Source organism: Globicephala melas, chromosome 12 (genome assembly GCF_963455315.2).
Source record: "Globicephala melas chromosome 12, mGloMel1.2, whole genome shotgun sequence".
Taxonomy (NCBI): Eukaryota; Metazoa; Chordata; class Mammalia; order Artiodactyla; family Delphinidae; genus Globicephala; species Globicephala melas.
The window spans coordinates 13,272,739-13,295,142 of record NC_083325.1 but is presented as its reverse complement, the minus strand read 5'-3'; the positions used below and the strand labels follow the sequence as shown (position 1 = coordinate 13,295,142).

General features: G+C 46.7%; 1 protein-coding gene and 1 pseudogene across 1 annotated transcript in view; one reads left to right on the top strand and one right to left on the bottom strand.

The window, feature by feature from the left end:
• Window positions 1–22,404, bottom strand: part of EIF2AK3 (eukaryotic translation initiation factor 2 alpha kinase 3) — a 101,485-nt gene that overhangs the window by 43 nt on the left and 79,038 nt on the right. The gene's annotated exons all lie outside the window — the stretch shown is intronic.
• LOC115842561 (small ribosomal subunit protein eS21 pseudogene) lies at window positions 4,314–4,566 on the top strand (annotated as a pseudogene).

The following is a 22,404-nucleotide window of genomic DNA, read 5'->3' as shown; positions in this document are numbered from 1 at the left end:
TACATATGTTAGAATAATTTGTTAAATTGTCTGTGTACATTTTAAGCATTTTTCTTTATGAACTTTTTCACAATGAACTAAGGAAAAAGTTGCGCTACACGCACAGCCGAGTCTTCCTCCCTTTTCCACCGTTTCAGTAATTGCTGGTACCACCATCCATCCAGTTACCGAGGTCCAAGACCTGAGGGTTATTCTTGACTCTCTTTTCCTCCCTTTCCTCCACCCCTAGACCCATTCCATCAGCAGCCTCAAAAGTTCTCTCCCTTCCCTCCAAGCCCCATACCTCCCCTGTCACTACTCTGTCCCACCTCCGTCAAGTCTTTAGGGATAGCTGGACCGCTTACATCCACTCTTTCTTCCCACACAAAGACCATAAACTTTTTAAAAAAACTGTTTATCTGAAATGATTGCAGAGTCACAGGAAGTTGCAAAAATAGTACAGAGAGTTCTCTCGAGTACCCTTCATCCAGTTGCCTCAGTGTTAACATCTTGTGTAACCTATTGTGCGATCAATACCAGGAAATTGACATGGATGTCATCCATGGAGTTTATCAAGATTTCACTAGTTTGGCCTGCACTCATTTGTTTTTTTTTTTAATTTTATTTTATCATTATTTTTTAAATTTTTGGCCTCTCCGCACGGCATGTGGGATCTTAGTTCCCCAACAAGGCATCGAACCCGGGCCTCCTGAAGTGACTGCCAGGGAAGTCCCAGACCGGCACCCATTTGAGTATGGGATGTGTGTGTGAGTGGGTGGGTGGGTGTAACTCTACCACGTGTAGATTCATGTAACCACCACCACTGCCAGGGAAGTCCCAGACCAGCACCCATTTGAGTGTGGGACGTGTGTGTGAGTGGATGGGTGGGTGTCAGTCCGTGTAACTCTACCACGTGTAGATTCATGTAACCACCACCACAATTAAGATATAGAACAGGTCCATCACCACAAGATCTTCCTTGTGCTGTGCTTTATCGTCACACCCAGTCTTCTCCCCCTAACCCCTGGCAACCACTCTGTAATTGTCTATAACTCCATCTCTATCACGTCATTTTGATAATGTTCTATGAATGGAATCATGCCGTATGTGACCCTTCGAGATCAGCTTTCCTTTTTCACTCAGCATAATACCCTTGGGATCCATCCAAGTCATTGCGTGTATGAATAGTTGTTCCTTTGTATTCTGAGTGGTATTCCATGGTATTGATGTAACCTTTTAGAAACAGAACCTGTCACTTCCAGGTACAAGCGGGGCTTTCCCATTGCACTGAGACCAACATCTGCGTTCCTGGCTGGCAAGGCCGTCCCCGCCTGGCCGGCCTGCTGCCTTTCCCCTGCCTTCCCTTGCTACCTTTCCCCTCCCTCTCACACACCATCCTTCTGTCCCTCCCAAAACCCACACAGCTTGTTTCTCTGTGCTGCTCACCTGGGATGACCTCCCCGACATCGTCTTGTCCTCCGGATCCCTGCTTAAGCGTCCCCTCCTCAGAGGCCTTGCCTGCACCTTCCTGTAAAAACACTGCCCTCCTTCCCTGTTTTCCTGCTTATATCCTCCCTCGCACTAATTCTACGTGGTAACAATTGTCTTTCTTTGCTTGTTCAGTGTCTGTTGCCCACCCCCTAGCAGGGTGAGCCGTATGTAACAGACACTAACAAAGGAATGACTTGAATAAAGGAGTTCATTGGTCTCTGAGAGAGAATGCTCATCATTAATAATATACTTGTTTGTACCTGGCCTTATTCCAGAAGGATTCAGGGTGATTTTCAAAAACACAGACAACACAACAAGATACAAAATACTAAGTAGGGAAAATAAGAATAGGAAATGATGAAGCCAGGGTAGAGATGGCCCCCAGCCTGCGGATGGGATGCAGAGCTGGCAGCCATGCAACATGTGCGAGAAGAAAAGAGGCACAGTCTCTCCTTATCTCTGAGCCGGGCACTGGGGCACCAAGCCCAGCAAATAAATAAATACTCCAGCAAAGGTAATTTCAGGTTGTGCTAAGGGGTAGGAAGAAAACGAGAGTTAAGCGCGGCCACAGGGTTTGCAGTGTCCGTGAAACTTAAAACAAGTCTGGTTTTGGATAAACAGCAAGGTCCTACTGTAGAGCACAGGGAACTATATTCAATATCCTATGATAGACCATAATGGAAAAGAATACATATATATATATAAAACTGAGTCACTTCACTGTACAGTAGAAATTAACACAGCATTGGAAATCGACTATACTTCAATAACATAAATTTAAAAATCATAAGAATAAAACAAGTCTGGCTTGTTTTCCTGAAGAAAGTTATTCCTGATTCTGAGGATTGAGGGAGAAATTTACCACGGGTCCTAATATTATTATTATTTTATTTTATTATTATTATTTTTTTGCGGTACGCGGGCCTCTCACTGCTGTGGCCTCTCCCGCTGCGGAGCACAGGCTCCGGACGCGCAGGCTCAGCGGCCATGGCTCACGGGCCCAGCCGCTCCGCAGCACGTGGGATCTTCCCGGACCGGGGCACGAACCCGCGTCCGCTGCATCGGCAGGCGGACTCTCAACCACTGCGCCACCAGGGAAGCCCTAATATTATTATTTTGATGTTAGTTTTTTGCTTTTTCTTGGGCGGGGGGAAACCTAGTATAGTCTGACCCTAGGGATATAATGGAGAATATAAGGATGAGGGCTTCTTGCCTTCTAGAAGTCTGTGTCATGGGGGAAACAGGTCCCCGGTACCAATGATGTCTCTCTCTCTCCCTCTCTCATCACTAGGTCCTGTTGCTTCTACTTCTCTCCTGCCCTCTGAAAGATTAAATGAGCTGCCCAGAGTGACACAGCTAGTCAGTGGCAAACAGGCCAAGAAAACAAGTGTCTGGGTAGTTGGCCCATTTCCCTTCCACAACATCCACCCTGTCATCAAGTGTCAGAAGCTAAGCTATTCTAGGTTCAGCCTTGGCCAGCCATTGGCCCCATGTAGACCCCGCAACTTTTCCTCATCAGTTCAATTCGGCTCAGATGAACACCAAAGACAGCCTCAAATAAGGGCGATGATTCAGCAAAGACTAGCTTACCTGCTGAGGTGTGTATGTGTGTGTGTGTGTGAAGGGGAGACCCTTTCTGCTCCCACACCCCACCTGCCATCCTAGGGCTCAGCTCCTCCAGGAAGACTTTGTCACCCTCACCATCCCCCTCGCACAATTATTCTGAGTTCTGAGTCCCTCCTCTGGGTTCCCGAAGGGCCCTGCGTTGGCCTTATTTCCCCGCATTGTCATTGCCTCTGGAAGGTGCCTCTTCAGTGTCACTGTTTCACTAAATGCAGTTCGGGAAGCCCCTGCAACAGAATAATGTTCAAAGTGCAAGTCCCCTGGCCCTTCTCCAGTCTCCCTGAATCAAATTCTCTGGGGGTGAGTGATGTCCAGGCACCAGAATTTCTGTGAAGTTCCCCAGGCAGTTCTTAAGGACTGTGTCTTCATCTCTGTTTTATGCTCAGGTTCTGCTGGACTCTTTATCGTCTCTTCATCTCTATTTGTCAAGTCATCGACTGATAATAAATAAGTAAACGTGTATGGGGGTTATACGTGGACAATGTGTCTTGGAGTGTCATAGCTCTGAGCTGGCCCTATCATGATTTCTCTTGCCAAGAAGCCTGTTGGAAAGCACACAGATTTAGGCTTCAGGAAATGTCCTGGGACAGCGGAGCGGAGGGTAGATGGAGAGATCGAAACTAGAGGTTTCTTCAGCAATCCAGACGTAAAGAGCTGATGATGAGGACCAAGAAGTATTATGAGGATGGAGAGAGACGGGCAGATGGAGGGGTGGGCAGGAAGGAATGAGGTAGAAACAGTAGGACCTAGGGATGTGGGAAGAGGCAGGAAGAGGCACTGAACCAACTCTCAGGTTTCTGGTTTAGGGGACCGGTGACGATTTTGTAGAGATCAGATGAGTCTAGGTTTGAGTCACCCACTTAGGTCTGGATAAATTACACAAATTCTCTGAGCCTCAGTCATTTCATCTATAAGAGAGGGCTTATTGCAAGGGTGAAAGTGCTATTAATAGGGTTACAATGCCTGTTGTAGCATCCAAGATACGTTTAGCTGTGAATATCATTGTCATCACTACTGCTGTTAATACCAGAGTGGTACTAGCTATGGCTGGGATCGCTGAGGGAGAAGTACTCTCGGTGTGGATACGCTGAGTTGGGGGTGTCTGCCGGACATCCTAACAGAGACACCCGGAAATCTTGGATGGGGGTGTGGAGGTCTAAAATTTGGATTTTGGTTTCTGCTCTCACGGTCCTCATGGTGCCACCAGATGCGCCGTCAGCATGCAGAAGGACACCGGCGAGTTTGTGGATCTGTACCTGCAGCGAAAATGCTCTGCCAGCAACCGCATCATCGGCGCCAAGGACCAAGCGTCCATCCAGGTGAACGTGGCCGAGGTTGACAAGGTGACAAGCAGGTTCAACAGCCAGTTTAAAACCTACACTATCTGCGTGGGCCTTCACAGGGTGGGGGAAGTCAGATGACTCCATTCTTTGACTGGCCAAGGCCAAAGGCATCCTCTCGAAGAACTTCTGACTGAAGAGGATCGCAGATGTGGAATGTTTGTCATAAATAAATAGCAATAAATAAATAAATATAATTGGATTTTGTTGAGCCATTGCAATAGGTGACCTTGGTGAGGGAGCTAGAGCATAAGAGAGTGGCTGTAGTGATGGGCCATGGGGGTGAGGCCGGGAGGGGAGAGACAGAAACAGGAGGAGGCTGAAAATGACATGGGTGAGGACTGCCGTGGAATTGACGGAAAGTGCAGTGGTTTTCAAAGGAGGAGAAAGCCTGAAGGCATTGAGTTCATGGTTGGGGTGCAGTATCGGTGTTTAAGGTTTCGAAGGGGTGAGAGAAGACAGATGGAACCTTGAAGCTGACGCGGAGGAGAGGAGGACGTCACTGTGGAGGGGCTGGTGCAACGCTGAGGCTGGGCTGTGGGACGGACCTTGCAGGGACCTAGAATCATGCCTGACCTGGATGGAGAGGGACAGAGAGGAAAACCTGTGCTCAAGTCTGATGGAAGTCAGGAGCTGGGCTGGTGTCTCAGGCACATTGGGGCTTTGAGAGGTAGAGCCAGGTGCTACTGACCTCAATGAGCAGGGGCCGTCTACACGGGCAGTCGACGGATGCTTCAGACACGCTATTCTGGAGCTGGGAGAAGGCCTTCCCTGCCTGGGGCTTTCTGGTACGTGAAGCCTGGAAGAATGAAAAGTCATCACTGAGGGCTTGGAGGCTGTGTCTATGATATGTTACAAATAAATATAAATAGAGAGGAAATCTCGGAACTAAGGGTAATTTTTTTCAAGTTTTAAAATTTTTTTCGATAAATTCTTATATCTATCTATCTATATATCTGAGCTGTTTAATAAATGTTTGCTAACTATCAGTAAATGGCATGTATCTACACACTACGCCTTGAAATTTTCTTTTTTTTTTTTTTTTTTTTTGCGGTACGCGGGCCTCTCACTGTTGTGGCCTCTCCCGTTGCGGAGCACAGGCTCCGGACGCGCAGGCTCAGCGGCCATGGCTCACGGGCCCAGCCGCTCCGTGGCATGTGGGACCCTCCCGGACCGGGGCACGAACCCGTGTCCCCTGCATCGGCAGGCGGACTCCCAACCACTGTGCCACCAGGGAAGCCCGAAATTTTCTTATTTCTCTTCCTAATGTTGTTTTTGGAGTTGTCTTCTGCCTGATGTTGCCAGAAGAAAGCTTCGTTTATTTCTAATTATTCTCTATACCAGAGTCATGGAGACATAAGTTTACTTGACGTTGCAAAAATGCTTCACGCAAAGATATAATCAGTCATCATGGGATCCTGAAAGACGTGCCTAAAATATCACCAAGGTCTTCCTCAGTTGTCCCCAAGCTTCAGGGCACAAAGGAATCTCCTTGAGTGCTTGTTTAACATGCTGGCCCCCATGCCTGACTCCAGCTTCCCCCATCAAATTCTGATTTGGAGGTAGGGAATGGGGTCTTGAGACTGTATTCTTAGTAATTACTTGTGACGGTCCAAAGACCACACTTTAAGATGCACCAACTTATCTTGAAAGTGTCTGTGATCAAAAAAGTCAGTCTTTTCCCCAACCTCTCGCTGCCAGGTTTGCGTTATGAAGTATGAGGGGGCTGACCTCAAGGTGACTGACTAATCTGTCAACACAATTCCTTGGGAAGATGCTCCGCTCGGCACCTCATTCCAATGTGATGGCACAAAGGCAGATCCTCTCACAGATTACGCCGCCAGTGCCAGGTCAGGCAGGGAGGGGATGGGAGTGTGACTTACTGATCACCTTGCCCTTTCAACATCTAATGGCCCGACCCACCACTGACCCCAGACCCATGGCCCAAAAAGCATTTGAAGGAATTTAGGAAAGTTGACAGAGGTACAAGGAAACAAAATAAGCACTGCTAATTTGTTGCCTCACAGAAGTAACTGTTAGGCAAAGTAAGATCTTTTAGGGATAATAGTCTTCTAATTCTTTGGGGGCATAGAATCGTCACCATTTCTATCTTCACCATCATCATCAACATCACAATAATCAATAGTTACTAAGCCCTCGTAAGATACGTCTTAGATGTATTATGGGAAAGAGACCCTGAGAGGTATAATTTTCCATTGCATTTCCAGGCCTTTGGGCAAAAGGATTTTATCGAGCCATCTCTAAGGGTATCAAAATTATTCTTTAGTATCTGCACAGAAATGATATCTCCTTCTCATAGACATGAACGTCCTTCCATTTCAATTCATCTGAAGGTCTGTCGTACTTCCTTTAAAGACGTACTAGTACTCCAATGTGGATGTATCCATATTTATTTAATCAGTCCCTGCCAACGTAGATTTCATTTGTTGCAGGTTTTTTGCCATTTCAAGCAATTCCATAATGAACCAAGCCATGCCTATCTTGGCACATCTGAGCGATCATTGATGTGAGATCAACATCTAGAAGTGTAATTGCTAGGTCAAAGTGTATGACCATTTAAACTTCTGGGAGGTACCTCTAATAGTCTTCGAAAAAGTTATGGTAGTTTATACTCATGACGATAGTGTGTGAAGAAGTACCTGTTTCCTCATGCCACTACTGGAGATGATACTTAAAACTTTTTCTGGCACTCTGATAGGTAGAAAACTTCATGTTTATTTGCACTCCTCTGATTTGCAGTGATGTGTTTATTAGTCATTTGTGTATTGGTATTCTGAGAAATGCCTAATCCTGTGTTAAACGTAAGAAAAAATTTTTAAATATTACACAGGTTGATTTTTATAATATTTAATTCTTAGAATAGTAAGCTTCATTACTGGGGAAAATGTATGCTATGAGCGCACTGAATACCTCATTTTTCACCTATATCTCATAATTTGACTCTTATGTTAATAGAATAGAAGCCAATCATCTGGATGAATTTTTTTAAATGATTTGAGCACTGCTGAAATAACAATAAATTAAACAAATTAAGAATTGCTGGGCTTCCCTGGTGGTGCAGTGGTTGAGAGTCTGCCTGCCAATGCAGGGGACACGGGTTCGTGCCCCGGTCCGGGAGGATCCCACATGCTGCGGAGCGGCTGGGCCCGTGAGCCATGGCCGCTGAGCCTGCGCGTCTGGAGCCTGTGCTCAGCAACGGGAGAGGCCACAACAGTGAGAGGCCTGTGTACCGCAAAAAAAAAAAAAAAAAAGAATTGCAGTCTGAGCTCTTTCTGCTAGTCACCATGGTAGACATTGCTGCATGTTCTAGTATTGATGCTCCCTAACAATTCATTGATATTGATCTGAACATTTCACCCTCACTTTAACGGAGAATTCTTTCCCGTTTCTACCGAGATTAGGGAAACACGAAGACGATTATAGCGATTCTTTCTGAGAATCCCAACCATGGTACAGCCTGACCAAGATCCCGCTTCTGACTGGGAGAGACCGTCTGGGGAACAGCTTGGATACTGAAACACTGGAATTTCCAATGACTTGTCAGTGACTTCCATCCAAAGACCATCAGGAACCCTCTTGGGATTGGACAAATTGGGCTCGTGTCCAATTGCAAAGAGGGAGAAGACACACAAGGGGGAGCTGTCAGAATGGGGTGTCGGGAAGTATTGATCATAGAATTTGGGCTTGTGTTAGGTGATTTGAGGGAGGGTCCAAGGAAGCGGAGCTTTGCTCCAGATTGGACACTGTCAGGAAGCAGGTGTAACTCTATGATTGGGTATCTTGATAATTCTTGTCTATCAGGCAGGAGGATTAAGTTGAGACTAAAAGACAGGAGTCACTCATTAGCCAGGATGGAGATGTTTGGTCATTTTTGTGTCCTGGACAGTGTTCTTGCTTTGTCTGTGTTGAAACATAATGACAGAGTGGTCTTGTTTCTGTCTTGATCCATTGTGGTCACAGGAGTCTTGTCCGATGTGTGTGTTGTGTGAAACTCTTCACGTTTAACAGGAGGACACCACAGCCCAGCCGTGGGTACCAGCCCCCAGACCAGGGGCCGCTTTTCACTTTCTTAGGCAATTTCAGGACATTGAAAAGAATACCATCTCCTGAACTGCAGCATAGAGGTTGCCCTCTTTAGAACCCCATTCTCTTTCTCTTCAGGTGTGGAGAGGCCATACGGCCCTGTAATGGAGAACGTAGACTCTGGTCCCAGGCAGCTGGGGCTGGAATCCTGCCTCTGCCACTTATTAGCCACGTGAGACCCTAAGCAAGTCACTTAACCCTTCTGCGCCTCATTTTCCTCATTTACAGAATGGGGGCGGGGAATAAAAAGGATCTGTGTTGTAGGGTTATGGTGATGCCGTCAGGACAGTAACCAGCACAGAGGACGTGCTCTGTTGTTACCAGCATCCCCAACTGTCCAGCCAATTCTCTGTCCAGTCTGGCTGACTGTAGAGCCTCCAGCTGTTGTCATTTCTAGTGCTGTGTCCCATTCCCTGTCTGGCTGCGCGCGCGTCCACGCTGGTCTCCTTAAAAAGTCCCTTTCATCGTGTTACTGTTGAGTGGCGGGTTCCACACTCACTCTCATTCATTGAGTACATCCCTCTTTGTACTATGCGTCAGGCATCGCGCTGAGCGGGCCCAGCACAGCATTTTACTCCTTCCTCCCGCCAGCCAGGCATTTTCAACCCTCAGCTGACCACTCGAGGATATAAGGAACTTACCCAAGGACACAAGGCCAGTAAGTGGTAGAGCTGGGATCAAATGCGAAGTCATCTGACCTTTAAACTCTTTGCACTTGGCCTCCCGTCTGAAAGTCCACACTCTTTAGCGTTGTGGGCCTTCAGTGTCCTGCCCCAGCCTGCTCTTCCAGCTTGACCTTGAAAAATCCCCCAAACAACCAAAGAGCGTTGTGGAGGATCCAGCATCCACAGGTCTGGTCTGGAAGGCTGAGAGAACGTCGAGAGGCAAAAGGCAGTTCAAACCTTTTGAGGAAGTAAATAATGCATAACTGGGCTTCCCTGGTGGTGCAGTGGTTGAGAGTCCGCCTGCCGATGCAGGGGACGCGGTTCGTGCCCCGGTCCGGGAAGATCCCATATGCCGCGGAGCGGCTGGGCCTTTGAGCCATGGCCGCTGAGCCTGCGCGTCCGGAGCCTGTGCTCCACAACGGGAGAGGCCACAGCAGTGAGAGGCCCGCGTACCGCAAAAAAAAAAAAAAAAAAAAAAAGCATGACTAATGGAAATGGTATCAATTAAGTGACAGATGTCTGCTGGAATGTCATAAACGTTCAGAGAAAAGGGATGTGGGCAAGCACGAGCGGACAGGAAGTGGTTCCCACCAGAGGTCAGAGAGTGGCTGAATCTTCAGAGAAAAGCCAGATTTGGGCAAAAGGAGGCTCTTCATTTAAGACTGGGTCCCATGGCCACATCTCTGCCATGTCTTCAGGCCCCGCTCTGTACCAGATGGTCCTGCCTCTGAACCCCTACATGTGCTGGTTCCTTCTTCCTCCTTCCTCCCCTGACCAGGTTATAAAGTGCTAGACGGCAGGAACCTTGAGTTTGTCATCTTTTATCATCACTCCAACAACACGCCCTTCCTACTACTATACACACAACACACACACACACACACACACAGCGTCTAACACATGCCTCGCTCACCTAAGGCAGTCGTGTATGAAGCTGAAGGTCCTGCATTCTTATCCCAGTTTAACAATTTCCCTGGCTCTTTTGGCTTCTTTACTCAGGTACTGTGCACAGCCACCACTGTGTACCAATCCCAGGCCAGCCGATTGGCCGTCTGCCCTTGTACAAGTCCCTGGAAGCCTCTGGGCCTCAGCTCTCTCCTCTACGAAGAGCTGGGGGGTAGCCCAGCCAGGATTTCCTTCCAGAGGAGCATGAGAATCCTAAGAATTACCCATGAAGCTTGCTAAAAGGCAGATTCCCAGGTTAGCTCCCTCTCCCAGAGATTCTGACACAGAAGGTGGCAGCAGAAATCTGGGTTTTAATGCGCATCCCGGGGGACTCTGAAGCAGACGGTCACGGCACTGCCCTTGGAGACCCTGTTTGGAGGGCTGGTGAAGGCATCCATGTGGGGACAGACCTCTCTGATGCACAAACACGACTTAATTTTCAGAGCCGTCCACTTGAAAGCTAATGACCCGGTTGTGAGCGCACAGGGAAAATCTAGAAGAGCCTCCAGCGTCCCCCCCACCTCCCGAAGATGCTTCCGATTCCGATGGACTCCGAGGATCTGCTTTTGTTTGTTTGTTCTTCGCGCGAAGGGGTTTCTATTTCTGCTGAGGGCCTTCCCGGCTCAGATACCCGGTTTGGGAAAAGCAGCGTTTGCTAAGCCCTCCGAGGCTCCTGGCTCCCGGAGGGGGATCAATGTCCCCACCGCTCTAGGAGGAGCCTTTGTAGTGTCGACTTGCTGTTTGTGCTTCAGGCTCTCGGGGAAGGTTTGCTCCTAATTAAAGGCGTAAATGCTTTAATCCTCGGCCTGAGGGCTTCCCAGAGCGCATTAGCCGAATTAGGAAGGAAATGGATTGTAATCCCTTTAATATCAGCCTGGAGGAACTCGAGGGCTTCTGGTTTGGGAGAAGAATTTCCTCCTGTGATTTAACAATATTAACATGCAGAATTTGCATAGACAGAAACTTGGGGCTCAGCTTTCCCTTCAGGGAAAGCCAAGAGGAGTTTCTCTCAGATGAACGAAGGTTGCAATAATTAAGCTCCTACAACATACCAGAGCATTGTGCGTGTCTTTCTCCTTTAGTTTCCCATCCAGTCTGTGAATATGTATTTTATCAGTAAGGAAATAAAGATGACTTGCAGCAACATGGATGGACCTAGAGATTATCATACTAAGTGAAGTAAGTCCGACAGAGAAAGACGAATATCATATGATATCACTTATACGTGGAATCGAAAAAAAGAAAAGATACAAATGAACTTTACAGAACAGAAATAGACTCACAGACACAGAAAACAATTCATGGTTACCCAAGGGAAAGGGGGGGGGATGAATTGGGAATTTGGGATTAACAGATACACACTACTAAATATATATATAATAAACAACAAGGACCTACTGTATAGCACAGGGAACTATATTCAATACCTTGTAATAACCTAAAATGGAAAAGAATCTGAAAAAGAATATGTGTGTGTGTGTGTATAACTGAATCACTTTGCTGTACACCTGAAATATTGTAAATCAACTATACTTCAGAAGAAAAAAAAGAAAGAAAGGGAAATAAAGATGTAGAGGTGAATATCCTCACGGAGGAAGGAGACAAGGATTTTTTGAGAGCCTTTGGTGTGCCCTGTGTTTTGTATACACTATTTATTGAATCCTGTCCAGATAATCTATTTGTGTGTGTGCTTTTTTTTTTTTTTTTGCGGTACGCGGGCCTCTCACTGTTGCGGCCCCTCCCGTTGCGGAGCACAGGCTCCAGACACGCAGGCTCAGCGGCCATGGCTCACGGGCCCAGCCGCTCCGCGGCATGTGGGATCTTCCCGGACCGGGGCACGAACCCGTATCCCTTGCCTCGGCAGGCGGACTCCCAACCACTGCGCCACCAGGGAAGCCCAAGGATCTTTTTTATATCATTAGCTATTGGATCTTTCTCCCTTGAGTTATCTTTTTTCTCATCAATTTACGGAGCTTTATCTAACACATGCTTCAAATACGTTCTCTCTCGAGTTTTAAATATAAACATTTAAGTGTGTAACCTGAATGTATTTTTCTCTAATAGAAAATTCATAATACTTGCATTAGAAAATGTTGTAACGTGAAGAAAGGTTTGAAGAAGAAAAAGAAACTGCGTATAATCACACTGCTCAGTCAGTGACAACTTCTGTTGACATTTTGACGCCCAGGGTGGCAGGGTAACAGTTAAATCTTTGGGCTGTGGAGTCAGACAAAACTGGAGTTCCACCCACACCTACATTTACAACGTACCAGGGGAAGGGGATTCTAGAAAGTTATTTCATCTCTCTGAACAGCAATTTTCCTCATCTGTAAGAAGTATTAATAATGGTCATATCTTTGAGTGAACACAGCGTCTATGATATAGTTCGTGCTCTGTGAGATCTTTTATATGTATATTTTACTTATTTACAGGCATATTTACAAATCATACACTGAATACGTAATTGTTGCATTAACTATAAACAGTGCTACTCAACCTTAAAACCTTATAAATATTATTGAATGAACATACCATAATTACTGTTGTTCAACATCTGAGTTTCCAATGATGTATTTTCTCTTACAAATAAGGCTGCAGAATAAACTTTTTTCTCCAATTAGGTAGAAAAAGAGAGAGATAAAGCTACTGGGTCAAAGTGTATGAATAGGTTCTTGATACATATTACCGAACCGCTTTCTAAACAGGTGTATTTTTGAAATTTTATTGAAGTATAGTTGATTACAATGTTGTGTTAATTTCTGCTGTACAGCAAAGTGATTCCATTATACATATATATACATCTTTTTTCATATTCTTTTCCATTATGGTTTATCACAGGATACTGAATATAGTTCCCTGGGCTCTACAGTAGGAACTTGTTGTTTATCCATCCTATATATAATAGTTTGCACTGCTAATCCCAAACTCCCAATCCATCCCTCCCCACTCCCCCAACCTCTTGACAACCACAAGTTTGTTCTCTATGTCTAAAAAGGTGTATTTTTAATATTAAGGGATCATTACTAATTTTGTTAGGTGTGATCATGGCATTTTGATTATGTTAGAGATACTTCATTTTGAAATATTTACAGGAGAGATGCTATCTAAAATTTACTTTAAAATGCTCCAGCAAAAGAAACAGCATTAGTAGGATGAAGAATAATCAGTGAAACAATTTTAGTGACAAAATAAAAGTTGACCTGGGTGATGGGTGTGTGGAAGTTCATTATCCCACTCTCTCTACTTTTGTGTATGTTTGAAATTTTCCATTATAAAACATTAGATCAGAAAGGAAGGGAGGGAAGGTGGAGGAAAAGGAAGAAAAGAAAGGAAAGAAGGAAAAAAGAGGGATGCACTCCTTTTGACTACCCCTAGCCATTTATGAGTGTGTCTAATTCATGATATTCTTGTCATCCTCACTATCCTGATTAAGAAAGAAAAAGAAAGAATGAAAAAAAGAATGAAAGAAAGAATAAAAGAGAGAAAAAAGAAAGAGGAAGGAAGAAAGGGAAAGAAAAGAAGGAAGGGAGGAAGGAAAGAGAGAGGAAGACTGAAAGAAAGAATGAGAAAAATGTCTGTTAGTTTGATAGTATAGCCTTTTTGATCTATGGTGAGGTTGAACAATTTTGCAAATGATCTTTATCTCTTTATTGAAGTACAGTTGATCTACAATATTATCGTTGACTTCAGGTGTACAGCATAGTGATTCAATATTTTTATAGATTAGGCTCCATTTAGTTATTATACAATGTTGGCTATACTCCTTGCGCTGTACACTACATCCTTGTAGCTCATCTATTTTATACATAACAGTTTGTACCTCTTAATCCCTTACTTCTGCCTCTTGCCACTCCCCCCGTCCTCTCCCCACGGGTAGCCACTAGTTTGTTCCCTATGTCTGTGTGGTGTGTGTGTATATGGATACAATGGAATATTACTCAGCCGTAAAAAAGAATGAAATTTGCCATTTTCAACAACATGGATGGACCTGGAGGGTATTATGCTTAGTGAAATAAGTCAGACAGAGAAAAACAAATACCGTATGTTATCACTTATATGTGGAATCTCAAAAATATACAAATGCGTGAATATAAGAAAACAAACAGACTCACAGATCTTTAAAGATCTATCTCTTCATCAGTTGTAAAATGCTTTCTTGCCTGTGTGTTCCCATCTCCTTTATCTGTTACAATCCTTAGTGGATCTCCTTTTTTTTTAAAACTATGCTATTTTTTAAAATAAATTTATTTATTTATATTTTAAATTTTTTTGGCTGTGATGTATCTTCATTGCTCTGCACGGGCTTTCTCTAGTTGCGGCGAGTGGGGATTACTCTTCGTTGCAGTGTGCGGACTTCTCATTCTGGTGGCTTCTCTTGTTGTGGAGCACAGGCTCTAGATGCCTGGGCTTCAGTAGCTGTGGCATGCGAGCTCAGTAGTTGTGGCTTGAGGGCTCCAGAGCACAGGCTCAGTAGCTGTGACGCACGGGCTTAGTTGCTCCACAGCATGTGGGATCTTCCTGGACCAGAGCTCAAACCCCTGTCCCCTGCATTGGCAGGCGGATTCTTACCACTGTGTCACCAGAGAGGTCCCTTAGTGAATCTCTTTCATCCATGGTGCCTTCCAAGATGTCCAGAAAAAAAGTATCTGCGAATGAAATTTCACTACTTCTCAATACTTGTTAATAAATAATATTTTCTTTCCAGTGTTGAGTCAGGTAGATCAGCTGACCATTTTGAAACATAGTTACTTCCACAAAATGACTTAGTTGAGGTAAAAACATTAATAACAATAGCTACCCTTTATCGATCACTTATCATACGCCAGGCTCTGTGTTGCACACATCACGGGCATTATTTCATCCTCACACACAAATAAAGAAACAAAGGTTCAGGGAAGTAGGTTAAGTGCCCGGCCCAAGGCCACACATGGCAAAGCCAGAATGTGAATCACAGATTTATCTGAGTCCAACCCCAAGGATTCATTTTGGGAATGTCGTGTGTCCTTCTCTTTTTTCTGAATAAATGATGGAAAGCCCGTTAATACCATCGTTGTTTTGCTCCTTTATGTCCAAATTTCCTTGATAAACCACCCATTGGTGTGAACAACTGCCTGGGCCAATAAGATGGGCCAATGCGAGGGGTCTTTCAGGAGCTCTTAATCCGAGGTGTTCAGGAGGTCATAGCCTTTATCTCAGCCTTACAAGGGGTGTGAGTGGCTGTGCTTAAGATAGAAAATGGATCATCCAGACATGCCTGGACAGCACCATGGGAGTGGAGAGGGCAAGAAGGTTAGCTGGGCCCTGGGTCCCTTGGAGCAGGAGAGGACAGTGGAGGGGAGCCCAGGAGGGATCTGCTCAAGAGACAAGGATGAGACCCCAACAGGCTGCATTTGAGGTGCTTGCCCACAGAGAGGCCCGAAGGCTGATAAACTGGTCTCTGTCTCGGCAACAGCCACCAGAGTCCCAAGATCCTGCCTCATAAATCTCTGAATTGGCCCTCTGTCCAGAGGCCACTGCAGAAGCATCCAGCTAGCACCCAGGAGCGCCCCCTGCAGGTCCTCCCCGTATTCCACCCAGAGGAATCAGAACACACGACAGATTATTTCTCATCTCCCTGCATAACCGCCCCTATGGGGTTGCCACTGCAAAGGCCCTTCGTATGTGGCATCAACCTTTCCAACACACACACACACACACACACACACACACACACACACACACACACACACACACACACTTCCCACCTCTGTGCCTCTTCACTTGCTGTCTGTCTGCTAGAAAGCCCTTCTGTTTCCCCCAGCTGCATTTCTGTCTCTTCCAAAAAAAGCCTGTCTTGATAATCTCCTGTCCCCATCAGTTTGGGTTCCCAAGTCCCTTCATTCCTCCATCCCTTAGAGAAGTGCTGTGAGGATTACATGAGTGAACTCCTAGAGCCTGGCAAACAGCGAAGTCTCAGTAATTGTAAGACATTTTTCCTTTTTATTCTCTTTAGAATTGTTACTGTCTTATTTATTCCCGAGAGTATTTTACTTAGCTTGGTGGCTCCTGGCACCTGGCACATAGCAGGTGCTCGATAAACATTGAAGGGATGAATGGTGGAGACGGGGTTTTCCAAGGGGAGGCACAGGAGTGAGGTGGCCCCGGGCCTGACCTCCGGGCATTTCAGCAGCTGCTCACCAACTTCTGGCCTCCAGCAGTGTCAGGCGCCAGGCGAGCTTGTGCGTCCACCTTCAGCCAGGGAAGCTCTCTGCCCCTGGCCGTGTCAGGTGAAGTTACCTGGGCAGACGTTCCCAAGGATGGCCCACAACTTTGCCCACTGAATTCTACTCTCTACCAATCAGAGTCATCTTTGGGAAGAGCAGATGGTGGGAACTCCAGACTGGGTTTGGTGCCCCCCTCCGCCCCCGCCCCGTGCCTTCCCAGTCCTGAAGCTACCCTGGACTGTCTGACCAACGGACCCAGGAGAAGCCTGCTACGGGTCAACAGATATTTCAATATTCTCAGCAGAAGACTCTTAGCTCCTTGCCTAGTTATTCCTGGGGCAGCACATGCCTGGATGCCAGCAGCCACCCCATCTGTCTTCATCCATCTGCGTTTTTAGATCTCCCTGAGGTCCCTGAGCATAAGGGTAGAGCACAGAACCTGGAGCAGGGGCTGTGGAGGTGCACCCAGTGTCAAGCCAGGCACATGCCCTATCTTAGCAAATACCCATCATAACCATTGAGATAATCCAGCTGTGACCCCACTTTAGAGACGAGGAAACTGAGGGATCAGGTGATTTGGCCAAATGTCACAGGACTTGAAGCTTGGCTTCTTTCTTCCGTGAACTCTCACTTCCATGAAAACCTTCAGTTTTCTCATCAGTAAAATGAGGATAATTACACCCACCTTACAAGATACAAACAAGAATGTACATGATAGCACAGGGAACTATACTCAATGTCTTGCTATAATTTATAAGGGAAAAGAATCTGAAAAAGAATATATATATGTAGGTATAACTGAATCACTTTGCTGTACACCTGAAACTAACACAACATTGTAAGTCAGCTATATCTCAATTAAAAAAAAAATAGGGCTTCCCTGGCAGCGCAGTGGTTGAGAGTCCGCCTGCCGATGCAGGGGACACGGGTTCGTGCCCCGGTCCGGGAAGATCCCACATGCCGCGGAGCGGCTGGGCCCGTGAGCCATGGCCGCTGAGCCTGCGCGTCCGGAGCCTGTGCTCCGCAACGGGAGAGGCCACAACGGTGAGAGGCCTGCCTACTGCAAAAAAATAAATAAATAAGCTGGTGTACTTAAGAGAAAAAAAAAAGAATGTACACGAATGGAGTTTGAAAATTTTTTGGTAAAAGTTAATAAAGCGTTTTGCTGCACTTGCTTGAAGACTTGCCACTGCCCGGCCCTGTGTCCCCCATCCCCACCATGACGTCAACCTGATGGGATGTTTTTGTCATTCCTTGGCCTGGGGAGGGGCCCCGATGATGAGACTGCAGAAGCAGGACTGGGAGGCTCCGAGATAAGGCTAACAGCCCTTACATGTGTATATTCTTCAGAGTTTACAAAACACAGCCGCAGATGCTATCTCCTGCGATGCTCACTTCATCTCCAGGAGTTCTTACCCTCATTTCACAGAAGGATAAGTAACGAAGGCCAGGTGGGGATGCAGAGCCCAGGCTTATATTGCAGTGTGCCCTCTTCTGGATCAAGTGGCCACCCACTGCTGATCGTGAACTCTGAAGACGTGCCTAGCAGGCGATCACATCTGAGCACCTTGATAAAATGCCGATTCCTCAGCCCCACCAGGTGTGGACGGAGGGTCACTAGGTCTGGAGCAAACTCCAAGCATCTGCATTTTTATCCAGTTCACCTGGAGGTTGGGTCGCTGGTGCTCTGAGAAGCAGCAGAAGAGGCTGCAGAGTTCCTGGAAGTCTCAGTGGCAGACAGTAGTAAATCTCTGCTGGAGATAAATTACGAAGTGGGTGTGCAGGGGTTGGCATGGAGGGGGGGGGGGATCAGAGCAACACCTATTTTTTTTGGCTGCACTGCCAGGCTTGTGGGATCTTTGTTCCGCCACCAGGGATTGAACCCGGGCCCTTGGCAGTGAAAACACCAAGTCCTAACCACTGGACTGCCAGGGAATTCCAGCACCTATTTAAATATCTCGAGAGTGTCTTGGCTAAGCAACAAGCCAGAAAGCGTGCATTAATTTCCAAACGTCAAAAAATATGTATATTTCACTTATAAGAAGTACTTAGTGTAGTTAGACTCATAGAGACAGAAAGCAGTATGGTGGTTGCCCAGGGCTGGGAGAAGGGGGGAAGGTGATGATGAAAAAGTTCGAGAGATTGGGCCTTCCCTGGTGGCGCAGTGGTTGGGAGTCCGCCTGCCGATGCAGGGGACACGGGTTCGTGCCCCGGTCCGGGAAGATCCCACACGCCGCGGAGCGGCTGGGCCCGTGAGCCATGGCCGCTGAGCCTGTGCGTCCGGAGCCTGTGCTCTGCAACGGGAGAGGCCACAACAGTGAGAAGCCCGCGTACCACGAAAAAAAAAAAAAAAGTTCGAGAGGTGGATGGTTGCACAAAATGTGAATATACTTAATGCTACTGAACTATACACTTAAAAGTGGGTGAAATGGTAAATTTTATGTTACGTGTATATTTCATCACACACACACTATATATACACACATATATATACACACATATCAATATATATGAAAGGGAAGCTGTGACATAAAACCTGGAAACTCTAAATTTAAAAAATTAGCACATTGCCTACATAATAATTCAAATTTCTGCATGGGAAAAATACCATAAACAAAATCAAAAGGTAAAGAACAAACTGGGAAAATATTTGTAACACAAATGACAAAAGCATCCGAGTCCCTTACACACCAAGAAGAAAAAGGCCAACAATGCAGGAGAAAAATTATTATTATTAATTTATTTTTTATACAGCAGGTTCTTATGAGTTATCCATTTTATACATATTAGTGTCTACATGTCAATCCCAATCTCCCAATTCATTCCACACACACACCCCGTGGCTTTCCCCCCTTGGTGTCCATAGGCATGTTCTCTACATCTGTGTCTCTATTTCTGCCCTGCAGACCGGTTCATCTGTACCATTTTTCTAGGTTCCACATGTATGCGTTAGTATACGATATCTGGAGAAAAATTATTTTTGAAATCAAAGATTTACTTATTTAACAAATATTTTTTAACAGTATATGCTAGGCACACGTCTAAATGCTGGGAATACAGCAACAATAAAAATAATAATAAGACAAAGAGATTCCATACCAGATGGGAAAAATGACAATAAACTAAATAAGGGAAGTAGATAATATGTTGGAAAGTAACAAGTGACCTGGAGAAAAATAAAGCAAGCACAGAGGGTAGGAGGGCTGCGACCTGGGCACAGCCTAAATAGGTTCGTCAGAGCAGAGCTCACTGAGAAGGCAACTTTTGAGCAAAGCAGGAAAGAGGACAGAGATCTTCTCACGGGATGAGTGGGACCTACTGACCAGGCCAAGGCCCTGAGGGGGACGGGCCTGGGAGGCCCGTCAGGGCAGTAGAATGAGGTCAGAGAAGACACGTAGGACTGTCCACAGACCGCTGAGTCGTTGCAAAGGCTCCGAGCCTTATTCCAAACGAGCCGGGGGCCACAGGGAAGTAACGAGCAAAGGGATGCCATAACCCGACTTCTGTTTTAAAAGGATGACTTTAGGGGCTTCCCTGGTGGTCCAGTGGTTAAGACTCCGCACTCCCGATGCAAGGGGCACGGTTCGATCCCCAGTTGGGGAACTAAGATCCCGCATCCCGCATGCCGGCACAGAGCGGCCAAAAAAATAAAAATAATAATAAAAAATAAAAGGATGACTTCGGCCGCTGGGTTGGGAAAACCCTGGGAGGGCAAAGGCAGAAGCCGAGAAGTCGATTAAGATAATCCAGACAAGAGGTGGTGGCGACTTGGACCAGAGTGGCAGTTGCGAGGTGGGGTTGGTGGGAAGAGGTGGGTCTTGGGGGCGTGTGAAGGTCCAGCCAATGGGATCTCCAACAGATCGGGGGTGCGGAGGGCGTGTGAGAGCAGGAGAGGCAGCAGTGGGGACTCCGGTTTTGGGTTTGTGCAAACTGGAAAGTTGAGCGACTGCTCATTGAGTTGGAGAGGACAACAGTCAGAATGGGTTGGGAGGGAAGACCAGTTTGGCTTTGGAAATGTTAAGTTTGAAACTCCAGGAGGACATCCGATTGTGGATTTGAGGAGGTGGTTGGCTACGCTGGGGGAGGTCGGCACAGAGGTCAGGGGCGGCTGGAGACAGAAACGTGGCAGTTAAGAGCCTATGGATGGTACTGCAAACCAGGGCACCTGACCCCACTGGCAAGGCATGGAAGTAGCCCAGGGACTGAGGTCTAGGTCCAGGCTGAGAAGTCACGGAGATGGGGAGGCGCGGGGAGGCGCTGGGAGGCGGGAGGAAAACCAGGGGAGTGGGCGTTCTGGAAACCCCAAGAAGAGAGGTGTCAGGGAGGAGGGAGCTCTCAGTGGACCGGCTGGGCCAGATGCCGCCGCTGGGCCTGGAAGCATGAGGCCTGAGGACGAAACTCTGGGCGCAGTCACAAGGTTATGGTGACCTGGCAAGGAGCCTGGGTGTGAATGGGGGAGAAGAGAGGGTGGGCAAGTGGGAATGAGGCAGAAGAAATGGGGGAGGAGGGAGATGGGCAAAGACATGGAAAGCTCACAGAAAAAGACATATGCATGGCTTTTAAACAATGGAAAGATACTGAACTTCATAATCGAACAACAGAGGGAATTCCCTGGTGGTCCAGTGGTAAGGACTCCGCACTCTCACTGCCGAGGACCCAGGTTTGATTCCTGGTTGGGGAACTAAGATCCCGCAAGCCACGTGGCAAAAAACAAAATACAAACAACGGGGGGCGGGGGGGAATTCTTTTTACATGTATCAGATCAGGAGAGATTAAACATTGATACTACACTGTGGAAACCCAGAGAAGCCAACTGTCACCCATCGCTGTTAGGACTTGGTATTAGTACAGCCTTTCTGTTCAGTAAACTTAGACTTCAACCCAGTAATTCTGCTCCTAGGAATTTGTCCCAATGGACAGAGTCACATGGATCTCAGTTATGTACAGGCATAATCACAGCGTTATTATTTATAATAGCAAAGCCCTGGAAGAAATCCAAATGTCCACCAACTGGCCATCAATGGAACACAAGCTGCGACGGACTAGGAAACAGGAAAGCGAGCGCGTATCACCTCCTCCCATCCATAAGGACTTCTTATCCTTTTGCACTGTTGGAAATTTTAACCGCACACAGGTACTGCCTTAAGAATTAAATTTAAAATAAAAACGTACACAGTGGGGTCACATCAGGTAGATTTGGAAGGAGCTTTCAGGTCGTCTACCCCAGTGGTTCCCCCTCCCCCTGTCCCCCCACCCCCATCCATGGCTGGGCTGTATCCAGATCACCTAGGGGCTTGTTAAGACGCAGAACTGATGTGCAGAGTCAGTATCTGGGGATCTGGGTTACGCTCCTCAGGCTGTTCTGAAACACAGGCAGGAGAATGCAGTGGGCAGGGGACCCACCACCGTGTACAATTCCCTGAAGAAACTGAGGGCCTTACAAGTGTCAAGCACTGTTCTGGGGGCTGTTTTCCCCACAGTGAACAGACAGGCAAGAAGGCAAAAAGATCTCAGGGGGCTTCCCTGCCCGTAAGAAGACACACCTGATACAGTGATGCAACAGCTAATATTAACTATTTTACAGAAATAACTTATGCGCGTAACAACCTTATAATGATGGGCACTGTTCTTTTTTTTAAAGATATTTGCCATGTATTTCTTCTTTAAGTCCTTTTTTAAAAATATTTATTTATTTATTTTTGGCTGTCTTGGGTCTTCGTTTCTGTGCGAGGGCTTTCTCTAGTTGCGGCAAGCGGGAGCCACTCTTCATCGCGGTGCGCGGGCCTCTCACTGTCGCGGCCTCTCTTTGTTGCGGAGCACAGGCTCCAGAGGCGCAGGCTCAGTAGTTGTGGCTCACGGACCTAGTTGCTCCAGGGCATGTGCGATCTTCCCGGACCAGGGCTCGAACCTGTGTCCCCTGCATTGGCAGGCAGATTCTCAACCACTGTGCCACCAGGGAAGCCCTAGGCACTATTCTTATCCCCATTTTATAGATGAGAAAACAGAGACACAGAAAAGTCACACAGCCAGTGAGGGGCTGAGTTGGGACTAAAC